The sequence below is a fragment of the Entelurus aequoreus genome, linkage group LG08, assembly GCF_033978785.1.
Source record: "Entelurus aequoreus isolate RoL-2023_Sb linkage group LG08, RoL_Eaeq_v1.1, whole genome shotgun sequence".
Classification (NCBI taxonomy): Eukaryota; Metazoa; Chordata; class Actinopteri; order Syngnathiformes; family Syngnathidae; genus Entelurus; species Entelurus aequoreus.
Genome location: NC_084738.1, coordinates 37,369,448 through 37,387,547, shown reverse-complemented (window position 1 = coordinate 37,387,547; position 18,100 = coordinate 37,369,448). Strand labels below are relative to the sequence as shown.

Below are 18,100 nucleotides of genomic sequence, written 5' to 3'. Positions count from 1 at the left end.
TGGTAGAACATGAATTATTAATCTACTTGTTAATTTACTGTTAATATCTGCTCACTTTCTCTTTTAACATGTTCTATCTACACTTCTGTTAAAATGTAATATACACTTATTCTTCTGTTGTTTGATACTTTACACCCTGAAGTGTAGTAGGTGTAGGTTCATAATCGATACACGGAAACACAAGCACACATGCATGTGACTGTTTTACAATTTCAGGTACATTTCACCAGTGGTGTGCCATCCGGGCCAGCAAGGCCTTCTCTGCTGGTCTAACATGACCAGAAATCACGATCATAATTAAAGAGCTGTCGACGAGGGGTACCACTGGCCCATACGGCTTCGATAGTGAGTTCAAATATTAAATGTTTTCACTTTTAATATCCATCCATCCATATTCTACCGCTTGTCATGTTTTTTGCAATTTTAATTTAGACAGTACCACATAAGATATGTTGTAATTGCCGATGCATTTTAATTGATCTTTAAATGCGCCAGAAAAGAACTGTTGAGGTGATTCAATGCCCAGTAGTGCGTACAAGTGTTCCTGTATAGTATTTCTCCAGCAATGGTCATGTGGTGACATAAATTATGGTATTTTGAGAGGTAATCATTGAAGTCAGACATCACTGAAGGCCTAAGTGGGAAACGCACGGCCCGCCACTGCATTTCACATACAATTAAAAGAATTAGACAGACTGCAAATTAGTCCACAGTTAAAATCAAGATGTGTATTTTGATTAATGCGACTGCTCTGCCGAACAGGATACTGAGAGCAGTGGAAAAATTGGAAACATGCAACCATGGAGACACAGCAATGGCATTATGTCGTGTAAATAAGATAATTCTGTAGAGTTTGTTAATATAAAAAAACATATAGACCTGTTTTGTATAAAAGGTACCCTTCAATTCTGTTGTGATCCGACGCTGGATAGACAATTTAAATTAAATTAACCCTTGTGTGGTGTCCGGGTCTGTGGGACCCGTTTTCGATTTTTATTAAAAGAAAAATGATACAATTAATACATTTTTCAAACTGAGACTCACTGGCTTTGGCTCATTTTCTGTGAAGAACATATATCAGAATACATATTTAATGAACACACACCATACACCCCCCCTACACATTTATATTACATATAAGCTGTCCGGGATCCACTGGACCCGGGACTAATAGAAGTGTGGAAATTGATGTTCTGTGTAACACACACACACACACACACACACACACACACACACACACACACACACACACACACACACACACACACACACACACACACACACAGGCACACACACAGCAGGCCTAGACAGGAGGAGGACAGAGTGTAGGTACACAGAACATCAGAGGGTCAAAGAGAAACACAAAAGAAGAATCCCTGTGGGATGCAGAAACTGCCACAGAAATTTCCATGCAACGTTCATATTGTTGCTACTCAGCCAGTATTTGTGGGTCTTAGACTTAGACTTACTTTTTATTGTCGTTCAAATTTGAACTTTACAGTACAGGTAAGAACAACATTTTGTTGCATTAGCTGGTTGGCAGTGCAGGATACAAAAGCAATAAGGTGCAGATATAAATAAATAGATTACTGTAAAGATAAATATATTGCACTTTTGCATATGCATCCATGTTTATGGATGTATGTTGTATTGTCTTTATATTCCAGCGAGTTAATCAATTTTTGGGGGGTATTGAGGGGGTTATTATGATGCGTTCAAGAGTCTTACGGCCTGAGGGAAGAAGCTGTTACAGAACCTGGAAGTTCTGCTACGGAGGCTGTGGAACCGCTTTTGTAGAGTCCAGCAGTGAAAACAGTCCTTGGTGGGGATGGGAGGAGTCTCTACTGATTTTCTGAGCCCTGGTCAGGCAGCGGCTTTTTGCGATTTCCTGGATAGGAAGAAGAGGAGTCCTGATGATTGCAGGCTCCAGTCCAGACAGAGATGCAATTGGTCAGTAGGCTCTCTATAGTGCCTCTGTAGAATGTGCTGAGAATGGAGGAAGGGAGCTCTGCTCTTTTCATCCGACGCAAAAAGTGCATGCGCTGCTGAGCTCTTTTTACAAGAGCTCCGGTGTGTAGGGACCAGGTCATATTGCCAGTTATCTGCACCCCCAGGAACTTGGTGCTGCTTACCATCTCCACCGCTGTGCCGTTGATGAAGAGTGGAGTGTAGCTGAACTGGTGCTTCCTGAAGTCGACAATGATCTCCTTGGTCTTGTCGACGTTCAGGACCAGGTTGTTGGTTCTGTACCAGTCAACCAGATGTTTCACCTCCTCCCTGTAGTCCATGTCTTTGTTGTCACGGATGAGGCCCACTACTGTTGTGTCGTCCGCATACTTCACAATGTGGTTAGTAGTGGACCTGGCGCAGCAGTCATGGGTCATCAACGTGAACAGCAGCAGACTCAGGACGCAGCCCTGGGGGGAGCCGGTGCTCAGGGAGATGGCACTGGAGGTGTTGTTGCCCACTCTCACAGACTGGGGTCTGTCTGTGAGGAAGTCAAGCAGCCAGTTGCATAGGGGGGTACTGAATCCAAGGGGGGCCAGTTTGCTCACCAAGTGCTGCGGGATGATGGTGTTGAATGCCGAATTGAAGTCCAGAAACAACATCCGCACGTGTGTGTCCTTTCCTTCCAGATTTGCTAAACTCAGGTGGAGTGCAGAGGAGATGGCGTCCTCTGTGGAGCGGTTAGGGCAATAAGCAAACTGGTATGGGTCGAATGTCGGGGGAAGTCTGGAGACAATGTATTCCTTTGCCAGCCTCTCGAAGCACTTCATTACAGATGTTTTTTGGGATAAGTCAGTATTTTAACAAAAAAGTGTTTGATTGTGAGGCATTAAAAGCCACAAAATGCAACGGGTCCATCAGACCCACAAACACTGGCTGAGTAACAACAATATGAACACCACACAAGGGTTAAATCACCTTGACTTTCTGAAATAATGGTAGAAGGAACTAATGGAACTGTGTGATGAGTCCCTATTATATCATCACAACGGGCGTTTTAAAGTCAACATTGTCTACTGTGGGGATTTGTCAAAAACGGTCTCTGAGTAAGGACCCCGCGCTTGATGAGTAACTGAAGTCAAATTCTGAAGTTTATAGGACCAAATGGAGGGTCATTTCGCAAGCAATTGGAAACTCTGCATTCACAGCAGAATCCCATACGGGTGTCATATGTAAAGTGCTTCCCATCAAGCAGGAATTACTCCTGTCTGCTGGCTACACACACACACGGTATATATCTACAGGAGATGGCCAGGAGGGAGGACGGAGGGAGGGGAGAGACAGAGAAAAGCTGACTTAAACATTTTTCTCCATTTCACAAAAGTAGCTGTGCTGCTGTCAACATGATGAATGAGAGTATAAAAAGTGAGAGAGAGACATAAAAAAAGTAAGCCGAGAGAGAGAGCAAAGAGGCGGAAGAATGGGGGAAGAATACATTTTGGTAGAAGCAGGAGGTGGAGTTCTCTGACCTGAAGATTTGAGCAGCTGTTGAACATTTCCACCAGTGTATGGTAATACTCAGTGGGTGTCATCACTTTCTCCCAGCAGCACTTGCAAACGTGCCCTTTCTCACCGGTAATGATTAGACGGTCAGCACTTGTACAGGTGTGTTTGACACACTCCTATTTATGTGCCTGAGCACTGGTCATTAACCCTTTTGCTGTTCAAACGGTGCGCTGTCCACTCTTTTCATGACTAAGCCAACGTTTTTTTTATGCCTCCTCTTGCCTGCGTGCCAAGGAGTGTCATCGACACTGGAAAGCTCAGTTTGATAAGATTGGACTGATATTGGAGATGTCCGAATCCCGATCAAGGGATTACATACATTTGCCTTTTTTAACTGATTGAGCCCAGCCGTTCTTTGCCGCGGCTGTGTGCCACTGTTTACGTGGCTGGAGTTCATACTCGAGTGAATGAGTCCTTCAAAAAGGACGCAAGCTACACACATGCAGGAGTTGTATGAATTCTAGAAAAAGCAGTGGCTAAGCGCACATCTTCTTCTTCTTCTTCTCTTTGTTCGTCCGTCGGGTCGACGCGGACCACTCTAGTCATGCAAGGGTTTCTGGGATTGGCTCTCTCTGTGCGTGCGCAGATGGCTGACGAGGCCGATCCTGGCACAGAAGGTTCGGGTACAAATGGACATGGGACGTCTCCAGGCGGGTTGATGGCACAGGTTTTTCGGGTTTGCCTTTTGTTTTCTGCGGTTGTGGTACTGTTTGCTTTGCACATATTGGCGCCTTTGTGGATGGACGAGCACCAAGTGGTTTGATCCATTGCAGATTTTTCCCACGTGTCTGGGTTGATGGCAAACGCTTTCAGTGAGGCTTTGAGTGTATCTTTGAAGCAGTTCTTCTGCCCACCCCTGGACCGCTGGTCATGCTGCAGCTTGCCGTAGAAGTCTTTTGGGCAGCCTCTTGTCTTGCATACGGGCTACGTGACCTGCCCAGCGGAGCTGGGACTGCATCAGGACGGTGAAGATGCTGGGGAGACCTGCTTTAGCCAGTACTTCTGTATTTGGGACTTTGTCCTGCCACTTGATGCCGAGCATCTTCCTGAGACTTGTTGTGTGGAAGTGATTTAGCTTCCTGGCATGCCTTTGGTACACTGTCCGTGTCTCGCATACATAGAGCAGTGTAGGGAACACCACTGCCCCGTACACTTTCAGTTTGGTCTGGGTGGTAATGCCTCTTCTGTTCCATAAATTTGGATCAGTCTGCCGAAAGTGGAGCTGGCTCAGGCTATGCGGGTGTTCACTTTGTCATCGATGGTGACATTCTGAGACAGTGTGCTGCCAAGGTAGGTGAAGCGGTTCACTGTGCTGAGTGTCTGGCCGTTGACAGTGATGTTGGGCTCAACGTAAGGCTCTCCAGGCGTGGGCTGATGAAGGACTTCAGTCTTCTTTGTGCTGATCGTAAGACCAAACTTTGTACAGGCGCTGGAGAACATGTCAACGCTACATTGCATATCAGCTTGATATGCAATGCTGATATGCAATGTGCCCAGCGTTGAGGGCACAGTCATCAGCGAACAGCAATTCTCTGATGATGTCTGTCATAACTTTGGTTTTTGCTTGGAGCCTCTGAAGTTTGAACAGTTTGCCATCTGTGCAGTACTTCAGGTAAGAAACATCCTCGTCTCTGAAGGCGTCTGTGAGCATGGCGGAAAACATTCGGCTGAACAGTGATGGCGCCAAGACGCAGCATTACTTGACCCCATTTATGACTGGGAATGGGTCAGAGGATTCTCCGCTGTCCTGGACTCTGGCCTGCATGCCCTCGTGGAACTGCGTCACCAAAGTGACAAATTTCCTTGGGCAACCATACTTTGCCATAATCTTCTACACACCCTCTCTGCTGACAGTGTCAAAGGCCTTGGTCAGGTCGACATAGGTGGAGAACAGGTGGGAGTTCTACTCCTGACACTTCTCTTGAAGCTGCCTGGCAGTGAACACCATGTCGATGGTTCCTCGCTCCTTGCGGAATCCACACTGGCTTTCAGGCAGAAGTACTTGGTCAAGGTCGGCTGTGAGGCTGTTAAGCAGGATCCTGGCAGGGATCTTTCTTGTGATGGATAGCAGGGATATGCCTCTGTGGTTGTCGCAGGCCTGTCTGTTTCATTTTCCTTTGTACAGATGTATGATGGAAGCGTCTTTGAATTCCTGGGGAATCGTCTCTTGCTCCCACATCAGAAGAAACAACTAGTGGAGCCTGTCGGTCAATGCTGTCACCCCCTTCTTGTAGACCTCAGCTGGAATGGCGTCAGTACCAGGTGCTTTACCACTGGAGAGTAGACATATTGCTTTCTGGGTCTCAAGCAAGGTTGGAGGGTCATCCAGTGTTTCGTTGATGGGCACTTGGTGGAGACGATTAATGGCTTTGTTGTTGACGGTCGAGGGGCGGTTAAGTGCACACACACACACACGCACACTGTGCCGGACGACACTAGAAGCTAACCGCTAAAGCAAGAGTGTCCAGACCTTTTGACTTGGGGGCCACATTGTGGTATATACAGTCGTGGTCAAAAGTTTACATACACTTGTAAAGAACATAATGTCATGGTTGTCTTGAGTTTCCAATCATTTCTACGACTCTTATTTTTTTGTGATAGAGTGATTGGAGCACATACTTGTTTGTCACAAAAAACATTCATGAAGTTTGGTTCTTTTATGAATTTACTATGGGTCTACTGAAAATATGACCAAATCTGCTGGGTCAAAAATATACATACAGCAATGTTATTATTTGGTTACATGTCCCTTGGCAAGTTTATATGCAATAAGACACTTTTGGTAGCCATCCACATGCTTTTTTCACAATATTTTTTGACCTCTCCTCTTGACAAAATTGGTGCAGTTCAGCTAAATTTGTTAGTTTGTTTCTGACCTGGACTTTTTTCTTCAGCATTGTCCACATGTTCTCAATGGGGTTTTTTAAGTCAGGACTTTGGGAAGGGCATTCTAAAGCCTTAATTCTAGCCTGATTTAGCCATTCCTTTAACACTTTTTGACGTGTGTTTGAGGTCATTGTCCTGTTGGAACACTCAACTGCACCCAAGACCCAACCTCCAGGCTGATGATTTTAGGTTCCAGCAGCTTCCAATTCTTTGCAGACCTGCTTTTTGGTGGTTCTCGGTTGACTCTTGATCATCCTGTCCAATTTTCTCTCAGCAGCAGGTGATAGCTTGCGTTTTCTTCCTGATCGTGGTAGTGACAAAACTGTGCCATGAACTTTATACTTACGAACAATTGTGAGCACAGTTGCTCTTGGGACCTTAAGCTGCTTTGAAATGGCTCCAAGTGACTTTCCTGACTTGTTCAAGTCAATGATTCATTTTTTCAGATCTGTGCTGAGTTCCTTTGACTTTCCCATTGTCGCGTTTGTAACCGAGTCTAATGACTGCATCACATGAGCCCTATTTAAATGGGCTCAGAGAAGTCAACAGGTGTCGTCAATCATAATCACTCACATGAAGTTAAGAGGCCATGCCATGAAGCTAATTTGATTTAATTGTAACTTTTCTACATCACCAAAATTGATCATGTATGTTGCTGTATGTATACTTTTGACCCATAGTAGACCCATAATAAATTCATAAAAGAGCCAAACAAGTATGTGCTCCAATCACTCTAGAAATTATTGGAAACTCAAGACAGCCATGACATTATGTCCTTCACAAATGTATGTAAACGTTTGACCATGACTGTAATTTTATATATATATATATATATATATATATATATATATATATATATATATATATATATATATATATATATATATATATATATATGTATGCACATATACCGCCTATACGTGTATATATATGTATATACGTATATATATATATGTATATATATATATATATATATATATATATATATATATATATATATATATATATATATATATATATATGTATATATGTATATATATATATATATATATGTATATATATATATATATATATATATATATATATATATATATATATATATATGTTTACATATTACATTAATACAATTGATATATAATTAATACAGTAGGATATTATGAGTATGTGAAAGTTTGACTCCTACCTTGTTTACTTCCATGACGACCTCCTTAAAGTTGTGTAACCAATCAGAAATATTAAGCAGCTAAAATGCGGCAAACATGGATAAGCGTGGAGAGTGTTTTACATTTATCACACAATGCTTTGTAATAGATTTAAATGGGTTTAATTTTGTATTTTTTATGGTGCATGAACATTTTTTATAATGTCCACAAAGTTTAGTGACCATGTGTGTTGACATTTTGTGTGTTAAATGTTGTTTTTTTTGTACCATTACAAGGGAAGTTAGTTTGCATTAAGTCATATAAATAATTGCTGCGAATGGAGCCATTTATAGCACAATTAAAGACCATTGGTATGAACAACCCACACTGGTCACGTGATGGCTACAAAATGGCAGCATCAAAGGCAGTCTTTTTAAAAAATTAATGCAATCCTCCTACTTGCAAGATTCCTAATTGAACTCATGACGTTTTGCGGGCCAAGTTAAAGACGTCGGTGGGCCGCAATTTGGACACCCCTGCGATAAAGTTTCAAGGTAAAATAGGGGCGATCAATCCAGATGTCAACACTATCGATTTCTATTACGGTATCAGTATATAATCAATGTTGAAATTATTTGATATATTTTGCTGTGTGTGTATATAAAACATATTACATATTGTTATGAAGGTGTCTGTTACTACATTATATATATATATATATATACATATATATATATATATATATATATATATATATATATATATATATATATATATATATATATATATATATATATATATATATATATATATACTGTGTATATATATATATATATATATATATATATATATATATATATATATATATATATATATATATATATATATATATACAGTATATACTGTGTATATATATATATATATATATATATATATATATATATATATATATATATATATATATATATATATACATATACTTGCAGTGTGTATATTGTACATATAACATATTGTTATGAAGGTGTCTGTTACTACATTATCTATAGAATTGCACTGTATATTTAACATATTACATATTGTTATGAAGATGTCTGTTACTATATATATATATATATATATATATATATATACATACATAACTATCTATATATATGCATATATAGTTATGTATATATATATATATATATATATATATATATATATATATATATATATATATATATATATATATATAGATATATATATATATATATATATATATATATAGATATATATATATATATATATATATATATATATATCTATATATATATATATATATATATATATATATATATATATATATATATATATATATATATATATATATATATATATATATATACTTGCAGTGTGTATATTGTACATATTACATATTGTCATGGAGGTGTCAGTTACTACATTATATATAGACCTGCAGTGTGTATATAAAATGTTGATGGAGGGTTTGGAAGTTGTTTTAAAGGGCTTTGTAAGCAACAATGGTGACTCCCATTAGCCGCATCTTTCAAGCGTTTTCTATCATCTTTAAAATTGTTCCAAAAAAAATAAATGTGTGTTATTGTCTCTTATAATGATTGTGAACGATATCCCAAAAAAAGTGCAGTTCCGCTCCTTTCTCGCCTTGGAGCTTGTGAAAGTGTATTCTAGATCATAAATAAGGCCTCTCACCTTGATAGTAGAAGGATGAGGAGATAATCTGACAAGTTGATCAACATTAACATTCAATTTAAACATGGAGATGACGAGAAAGACACGAAAGAACACTGGGTCCCATCCCACTTTTTTCTTCACGAGGATTATGAGTCATTCTTCTATCTAAACGGGAATATATCAACATCCTAACAGTCGGCATCCCAGTGACAGCAGACATTGTACAGTTAGTGATGTTTTAAATGTGTGTTGACTCTCATGAAGTCTGCAGTGAGTAATAATCAGTGATGTTGTCGAAGGAAAAAGCAAACGTTGTGATGCGTTTAAATTAATGTGCTGCCGTATGCTTGAAATTAGCAAAATACGTAAATATTACATGTTAATATCAATGTGTTCGTTACTATATTACATATATACTGACGGTGTGTATATAAAACCTTGATGGAGGTGTTTGGATGTTTTAAAGCGATTTATTGACAGAACAGCGAGACCCCCAAAGGCTCCATTGTAAGCTGACTTTTGATCGTATTTAACTTACTAGTTAGAATTCATAAAAAGTAAGAAAAACATGTTTTCTTGACTTACATAAGATTGTGAATGATAGGTAATATTCCAAAAAAAGTGCTGTTCCCCTTTAAAGATATGCTGACCACTGTTGAATGTATTATTCGTTTGTCATTCAATATTAAACGCAAATTTGATTTGCCTGGATTCATTAGCCATTTCGTGCAACCAAACCTCTAAACTTTGATCTCAACCAAATGATCTATAAATTTGTCTTGTCCAGCCACTCGGGAAAATCATATTGTTTTTGTAGAAGCTGTACAGATTTACTTTACAAAAGAGAAGAGTATGGTACCTCTCTTGATGCCTTATTTGTGTTTGACTTTATTAAATGTTTGAGTAGAATTTTAATAAACAAAACCAGTTTTCCTTTCAGTAATCTAGACATTATCTTTTTATGGAGGAATGTGGTTAAAAAAGTATCGATTTTGAATCGATAATCGTTTTGAAACAAGACTCGATTCTGAATCGAATCGTTACCTCCAAGAATCGAATCAAATCATGTGGTACCCAAAGATTCAAAGCCCTTACCATGTCTACTGTGGCCACAAATTTATGTGCATAAATAGTACCAGCCCCTCTTCTAACTACACTATATTGCCAAAAGTATTTGGCCACCTGCCTTGACTCACATATGAAATTGAAGTGCCACCCCACTCCTAACCCATAGGGTTCAATATGATGTCGGTCCACCTTTTGCAGCTATTACATTTTCAACTTTTGTCCACAAGGGTGTGTTTATAAGAATTTTCGACCATTCTTCCAAAAGCGCATTGGTGAGGTCACACACTGATTTTGGTCGAGAAGGCCTGGCTCTCAGTCTCCGTTCTAATTCATCTCAAAGGTGTTTTATCGGGTTCAGGTCAGGACTCTATGCAGGCCTGTCAAGTTCATCCACACCAGACTCTGTCATCCATGTCTTTATTGACCTTGCTTTGTGCACTGGTGCACAGTCATGTTGGAAGAGTAAGGGGCCCGTTCCAAACTTTTCCCACAAGGTTAGGAGCATGGAATTGTCCAAAAGGTTTTGGTATCCTGGAGCATTCAAAGTTCCTTTCACTGGAACTAAGGGGCCAAGCCCAACTCCTGAAAACAACCCCACACCATAATTCCTCCTTCACCAAATTTCACATTCGGCACAATGCAGTCCGAAATACTTTTGGTGGATGTTGCTTAGGCCAAGTGTTGACAAACATGAGACTTTAACAACGGAAGATGTTTTTTAAACTCTGACTCTCTTTGACACTATCACTTGCCATGACTCCTACTAGCCAAAGGCTGGGCTGCACTGTATTTGTTTACTGAGTAGACGCACAACATAAAGTTAAAGTTAAAGTTAAAGTACCAATGATTGTCACACACACACACTAGGTGTGGCGAAATTATTCTATGCATTTGACCCATCACCCTTGATCACCCCCTGGGGGGTGAGGGGAGCAGTGGGCAGCAGCAGTGGCCTCGCCCGGGAATAATTTTTGATGATTTAACCCCCAATTCCAACCCTCGATGCTGAGTGCCAAGCAGGGAGGTAATGGGTCCCATTTTTATAGGCTTTGGTATGACTCGGTCGGGGTTTGAACTCACAACCTACCAATCTCAGGGCGGACACTCTAAGGTACACCCCCCTACCCCTCACTCAATGTGTCCCATGTGGGAAGTTGAAATGCTTCTGTACCAAACCAAACATTTCTGTACCGGAAAACACGATTAGGTATGCATGTAAAAACCACAACTTTGGAGAATACTACCGCACACGATAGATTGTTGAAAACATCCACTGGAGTGATTTATTCAAGATCATGTTGTGACGCATTTTCTTCCTGAAAGCTCTTTGGAAGCTGTTATAACCAGCACCTTCAAATGAATATTCAGAGAGAAACTCTGGATGGCCCTGCAGACCTGCTCGCTGATTGTGATCCACAGCAGCTGACAATCAGCCCATCGCAGAGGCCTATAACCCAATGTTTTTGTGCTGATGGCAGTGTGAGGAGTGGCCTCAAACAGTGCAGTAATTGGACATTACTCCCGCAGAAAGAGGCTAAAAGCTCTCTGCGACTCGTTGCGCTGACATCTCTCTTTTACTTTCATCACACCGGTTTCCATTTCCCTTCGCTTTGGCCGGTGCTGCTTTAATTGTAATGGCCTTTCTGGAAGTGTTAAAAGCAGCTCAGAGGTGCCGGACATCACTTAAACAAATACAAGGAGAAGCATCTACATTTACGCTCTGTGTCTTCACAATAAAAGGTAATAAAATCCACACTGAGCACGGCCGGTGCATATTGAACTGTTCCCCCTTTTGCCATTAAGGGTTTATGTGTAAACATAACACAACTAAACTGAAGACATCTGATATATATTCATATGTGTGTGTTTGTGTGGGAGAGTGGAAGCATGTGTCAGTTAAATAATAACATGAAGGATTTTTATTTCCCTACAGCCCCAAATAGTAGTGTTTATTTGTGTTAATAATATAAGAGTAGCTCTCTGGCTGCTTTGCGCTATCACCATTAAAGCCAAACTTGCATTTTTAATGGAGAGGAAACAAACACAGCTCTACTAACATTAACAAACCACTTACGTCAGATTTCACCTATCAGCGTCAAGAAATCAGCGCTTAGTAATCAGCCTCAAGTAATCAGGGTCTAAGGATGGGAATCAAAAACCGGTTCTTGTTGAGTTTATCAATTCCTTCAAATTGCTCGAAAATTTTTCATATCAATCAATCAAAGTTTATTTACATAGACCTTAATCACAAGTGTCTCAAAGGGCTGCACAAGCCACAACGACATCCTCGGCTCAGGTCCCACATCAGGGCAAGAAAAAACTCAACCCACTGCGGGATGAGTTTGCGAAGTATAAAAATTAACCTGAAATGTTTAATGCAGGGGTCACCAACGCGGTGCCCGCGGGCACCAGGTCGCCCGTAAGGACCAGATGAGTCGCCACGGGCCTGTTTTTTTTTTTTTTAAATTAAATCTACATATAAAAAACACAAGATACACTTTCAATCAGTGCATCAACCCAAACAACCTCCCCCATGCACACTCATCCACACCCACTCACACAAAAGGGGTTATTTCTTTCTGCTACCAATATTCTGGTTCCCACAACATAGACAACACATCTGCAAGGGACACAGTCCCTGAAGCACACATGATTGTATAGGCTGCTGGTCCACTAACATTTTAATTGATTACTATTTTTATGTATTTATTTTTATATTGTTTTACTTTCTTTTTTATCCAAGAAAATGTTTTTTATTTATTTATCTTATTTTATTTTATTTTTTAAAAAGGGCCTTATCTTCAACAGACCAGGTTGTCAATGAAATTAGATTTGTTTAAAGGGTTTTTTAAACCAGGCCCAGTCCAGATAATGTCCAAGTCGGACTCAGCAACACACACCTTCATTTATGTACACAGAAAAAAATTAGGGAACACAACAGATTGCATATAATTTATAAACAAAATTACATTTTCAAAATAAGCATTTATGTACAGTCCAGATTATGTCCAGGTCACTCAAATTAGGGAACACAACAACAGATATCATATAATCTATAAACATAATTATACTTTCAAAATAAGCCTTTGAGGACTTCTCATCTTTTTTTTAATGTTTTTTGGCATCATTATCGTTTTCAACCATGTAACTTTCTAAAGTTAGAAAATACTGAATAAATGTTTTAAAGAAAGTAATACTAAGTGAATATCTGTTTTTGGCCTTAAAAATAAACATTTTACCGAGTACTATAATTAAATTGACTAAATCATGATTGTCAATGAACTCTCCTAAAATAACAGAAACCACATTAAGCTTCATAAACAAACCAATCCTTAAACACATTTTTTCAACTTCCACCCAAAACAAAGACACAATATGACAATACCAAAACAAATGCAGGGTGGATTCAGGCTCCTCACAACAAAATTGGCAATCATCTGACTCTGTCATATTCCATAATTTTAACATTTTCCCTGTGGGTAAAAAGTTATAAATAATTTTAATTTGAAAATAACGATTTTGCACATCGATAGTGGTTTTATAGATTAGTTTGAATATGGCATCCCATGGCAACGGGCAGTCAAAAAAGTCCTCCCATTTTCCATTTGTGTTGTATGAGGCAGCCATCAAAGATTTCTTTATTAAATAAAAATTATATATTTTTCTATTTATTTTAGTTCCTTTTTGCCAACTAGAATTTCTTATTAGAGGTTTACAAACTAATAATTTAGTAGTTCCATAATTAATTATTTGTTTCCATCTTTTCCCAATTACTCCAGTTAGTTGATAAAATGAAAAGCTTGAGCAAGCATCACCATACATAGCTCTAAATTCATCATACTTCATAATGTTACCATTCTCATTGATAATATCATTGACAAAAATGATTCCTCTTTCAAACATATTTTTCCAAAAGAAAGGCTTTCCATCTATTACAATATTAGAGTTCATCCATATAAACTGCTGCAAAATATCGTCTCTTTTTTCTGGCACATAAAATTGAAAACACCACTATGAGTGGATTGTTTCCTTTATGAACCCCGCCATGTTTCCCAGCAGACTCTCTGGGAGGGGATCACTTGTAAAAAAGGATACAATTTTATTTTGATACAGTACATGTTTTTTGTCCAACAGGACATTTGTGTACCACTCAATGTTTAAATACATCTTTGGAACAATTGATGCTTTTAAAAACAGACACATAGCTTCAAGGTTGAGAAGTTTCAGGCCCCCATATTCATACTCTTTGTACAAAACCTTTCTTTTAATCTTTTCTGGTTTGCCGTTCCAGACAAAATCGAAGACCCTCCGCTCATAAATCTTAAAAAAGTTTAGTAAAGGAGCTGGTAATGACAAAAACAAATAAATAAATTGAGAAATAATTAACGAGTTGGCAATAGACATTTTACCATACAAGGTTAGGAATTTCCCTTTCCATAATTGCATAATTTTGTCCAGCTTTCTTAGTCGATTATCCTAATTTACTGAGCCTAGATCTTCCAGATTTTCTGGGACAAAAACACCAAGTATGTTAACTGGTCCATCTGTCCACAAAACAGGCACTTTGCATTCCATTCGAAAGGACGTGCCCTTTAGATTTCCGATCCTTAACATTTTACATTTATCATAATTAAGCTTAAGGCCAGATTGCTGTGAAAATATGTCCAAAATATTAAGAAGGTTCCGCAAACAATGAGGAAAAATCTTATCTTTGTGAATCAGCCTTTTCTGACATGAACTTCATCAAGAACAAACACAGAACACGCCTCACTGATGCACATCTGCAAGACTCACTCAGAGTTGCAGTGTCAAGTTACACACCAGAGTACAACACACTAGTTAACAGCATGCAATGCCAGGCTTCCCACTAACTGACAAAGAAACAGATAACAGATTTGGTGTCCAGTTCAAAGTGTGACATGATTTAAAAATGTAAAAGTGTTTTCTTTTGTATTTTACCTGAGTTATTATTTGTACAAACATGGTGCAAAGTAATTCATTATTTGTTAAAAAATGTTAGTGGCCAGCTAGTTAAAATGGGATATTGTGATTTCACAAGACTGACTTAGAAATGATCATTTGAAAATGTTCAATTTGAAAAATGTGCACTTAGAGAAAATATAAAAAATAAAGTGTTGCGTATTGATATTTATCTGTTTCTATATATATATTTATTGTGAGAAATCATTAAGATGATCAGTGTTTCCACAAAGATAAATATAATTAATTATTAATAATAACAGAGTTAAAGGTAAATTGAGCAAATTGGCTACTTTTGGCAATTTATTTAAGTGTGTATCTAACTGGTAGCCCTTCGCATTAATCAGTACCCAAGAAGTAGCCCTTGGTTTCAAAAAGGTTGGTGACCCCTGGTTTAATGAAAGAAACTGCTGTTCTAAATGTGTCCACTGGATGTCGCAATAGCAATTGATTGTATCTTTGTAGATGATGCTACATATGTACAAAATAAACCACATGATGTTAGTACACCAGTCGAGGAAAATGATCAAACTACTTAAATAACATCCTGTAATATCTTTTTTTTTTATCTTGATAGATTGACAATTAACACCAATGAGTTGACTGATGAACATTATAACATAATTTATTCAGAAAATATAAATAACGACAATTGTCGCCCCCGATCTAAAATTAGTTTGACACCCCTGGTCTACTGCTTCTAATTATGGGATTTTTGATCGCCCAGAGGATACATATATGAGAGTACTTCTGGTAAGGCTGTATACTCGGTTTAGATTAAGTCTTGTAGTATAACTTAGGAGTGTCATTAATGATAAAATGGTAAATGGTATGTATTGCTTGTATTCCGACACATGACTTCTTCTAAGGTGGCTGTTGCAAGCATCGCACAAACTGTCTGAGTACAAAAGAAGCTTAAATCTTTCTGCAAAATGCAGATACTAGAAAAAAATATATAACTACGCAATGGAAAAGATCCCTATTTTACTTTATCAATAATAGATTTGTCGAGTGTTCAGTTGATCAATTCCTTCAAATCAAGTTCAAGTTGATTTACATAGCCCTTAATCACAAGTGTCTCAAAGGGCTGCACAAGCCACAACGACATCCTCTGCTCAGGTCCCAAATCAGGGCAAGAAAAAACTCAACCCACTGGGAACAAATAGAAACCTTGGAGGGGACAGCAGATGTGGGGACCCCCTTGGGCGACCAGTGCAATGGATGTCGAGTGGATCTAGTTAATAATGTAAGAGTCCAATGATTCCTTAACGATTTCTGCTGGCGGGAATGACGCGTCTTACGCACTGTGCGTAGTGACGTCAGACAGCGAGAAACATGGCGCCCAGGTGGCAGACATGCCCCAAAGTTTGGCGATATTTTATGGAAAAAGATTGCCACAGCGCTACTTACAATATTGCAAGGTTGCTATTTCAACGAAATAAGGAAATACGAGCAATATGCAAAAACATTTGCATTGTATAACTGTAGACTCCTCTTCCCCCTATCCAGGAGATCGCAAAAAGCTGCTGCCTGACCAGGGCTCAGAAAAAATGCAGAGACTCCTCCCACCCCCACCAAGGACTGTTTTCACTGCTGGACTCCAGAAAGAGGTTCCGCAGCCTCCGTAGCAGAATCTCCAGGTTCTGTAACAGCTTCTTCCCTCAGGCCATAAGACTCTTGAACGCATCATAATAATCCCCTCAATTCCCCCCCAAAATGGATTAACTCGCTGGAATATAAAGACAATATAACATACATCCATAAACGTGGTTGCTTATGAAAAAGTGCAATATATTTATCTGTACAGTAATGTATTTATTTATATCTGCACTTTATTGCTCTTTTATCCTGCACTACCATGAGCTAATGCAACACAATTCCATTCTTATCTGTACTGTAAAGTTCAAATTTGAATTACAATAAAAAGGAAGTCTAAGTCTAAGTCTAAGTAAATGAATGTTGTGGTTTGGAACCGCTTTGATCTCATCCCAGCTGCAGTTAACGCTAGCACAGCAACGTCAGGTACTAACACCGCCTATCACATCAAAGCTGCTATTACTGGTTAAAACTGAAACGAATGCCTTGTCATTTAGATGATGAGCATGACGAGAGACAGATTATGTTTTGTCAAAGTGGGCTACTACAAAATTGGGTTAGCGGCTAAACTGGGACGGAAATCTTGCGACTTGTGTGGTGTGGTGGTACCTAGAGGTGGCCGAGTGGTTAGCATGTAGGCCATAATGTCAGTCGCCTATGATCCGGGAGATTTTGGATTCGTTTGGGCATTTCTGTGTGGAGTTTGTATGGTCTCCCCATGCTTATGAGGGTTTGCTATGGGTACTTTAGCTTTGCTCCGACATTCCAATTTCTAAATTGTCCATAGGTATGAACGTGAGTGGGAATGGTTGTTTGTCTATTTGTGCCATGAGATTGGCAGCGATCAGTGTAGGGAGTATCCCAAAGCCAGTTGGGGTAGACTCCAGCTAACCCGCAACCCTAATGAAGCTAAGCGGCATAAAAATTAATAGATGGATTGAAGAAATAAACTTTCTTACCTTTGAGTGTTAGACAGGCCTCCTCTCTTCCTGTTTTTAAATTGCTCTTAAAAACATACTTTTATTCCATGGCTTTTAAAGGCCTACTGAAACCCACTACTACCAACCACACAGTCTGATAGTTTATATATCAATGATGAAATCTTAACATTGCAACACATGCCAATACGGCCGGGTTAGATTACTAAAGTGCAATTTTAAATTTTGCGCAAAATATCCTGCTGAAAACGTCTCGGTATGATGACGCCTGCGCGTGACGTCACG

The 18,100-nt window shown here is 38.9% G+C and overlaps 1 protein-coding gene across 9 annotated transcripts in view; it reads right to left on the bottom strand.

Moving 5' to 3' along the window:
- The window catches only part of rbfox3a (RNA binding fox-1 homolog 3a), a 1,185,382-nt gene that overhangs the window by 809,081 nt on the left and 358,201 nt on the right, over positions 1-18,100 (bottom strand). The window lies entirely within an intron of this gene.